Genomic DNA, 1213 nt, shown 5'->3' on the forward strand with positions numbered 1-1213 from the left:
GCTTTATTATGTTGTGGACATGGAAGTATTACATAGTATTTGTGTGAGGATGGTGTAAGTCGTTATTATTCATCGTTTTAGCACTAGTGCTGTGTCACAGTATGTTAACTGGTATACTTGTAAAGCATACAGTTAACATTTTACATTCTCAGGGTATGAGGATTCCCTCTTAGTATTTGTTGCTTATTTAACCTGAATAATCTGATGTATCCCTCCTCAGGGATTTGACGGCTCTAGAGGTGATGATGAAACAACATCAGGAGCTGAAAGCCAAAGTAGACGGCCGCAGCAAGACCATACAGCAGTGTGCAGATCTGGGCAAGATCCTTATAGCTGCAGGCAATCCTGCATCAGAGGAGGTCAGGCTAACAACCAGCATAACACATTTGAATGACCATTACGCATTAAGATGTAACAATATGTTGCTGTGGTCATGACTACAATCTGTCTGTGGCCACAGATAAAAGAGAAACTGGACAGTCTTCTGGCTAAGCAGAGGGATCTTGCTGAAAAATGGGACAAACACCAGGAAAGGTTACAGCGCAGTGAGTAACTCACTAGAACACTACATCAGGGCAGACGCAGCTCTTAACACTGTGTTAAATGTCAAACTATGAATGTTTTTTTCCACTTTGTTCTTCATGAATCATGGATGAACCTTATTGTTCTTCTTGTTTATACAAACAGTACACACTCTGGACATGACAGAAATGATAAGATACAAATCCACTATGACCATCTACAAATAAATATCACCATAATGTGCTCAAGCATGTACAACAGCTCATTTCTACATGTGCATTCATGTGATGGTAACCATGCTGTTGGTCTGCTGTCACCTCCAGAGCAGGAAAGGTTCCAGTTCGCCCAGGAGACAGTAAAGGCAGAAGCCTGGCTGAAGGCCAAGGAGCCGCTGATCACCTCCAAGGAGCCAGAGGGAGGAGTGGCCCGGGCCCAAACAGACGAGGTTGAGCAACTCATCCTTCGCCATGAGGCCTTCCGCAAGGCTGCTGTAACCTGGAAAGAACGCTTCAGCTCTCTCCGCCAGCTTTCCGCAGTAAGCTTGACTGTAGATAAATGTTTAATCAGTTTGGTGGAGTCACAATTTAATGCTGCTACGAGAAAAAAATGTGACCTTGGGATGTTGTGTTTGCTTAGCAGGCATAGGCGCATGCCATGAGTTTGCATCGTTATGGACTTAAATCTGTCTCAT

At 43.8% G+C, this 1213-nt stretch overlaps 1 long non-coding RNA gene across 1 annotated transcript; it reads left to right on the top strand.

Moving 5' to 3' along the window:
- Nucleotides 1-306: 306 nt before the first annotated feature.
- On the top strand, nucleotides 307-917 carry LOC310957146. Its single transcript, XR_014593501.1, has 3 exons — nucleotides 307-359; nucleotides 461-545; nucleotides 846-917. It is a non-coding gene; the product is annotated as an uncharacterized lncRNA (long non-coding RNA).
- Nucleotides 918-1213: the final 296 nt, after the last annotated feature.

Source organism: Echiichthys vipera (assembly GCF_963691815.1).
Source record: "Echiichthys vipera genome assembly, chromosome: 14".
NCBI classification, from domain to species: Eukaryota; Metazoa; Chordata; class Actinopteri; order Perciformes; family Trachinidae; genus Echiichthys; species Echiichthys vipera.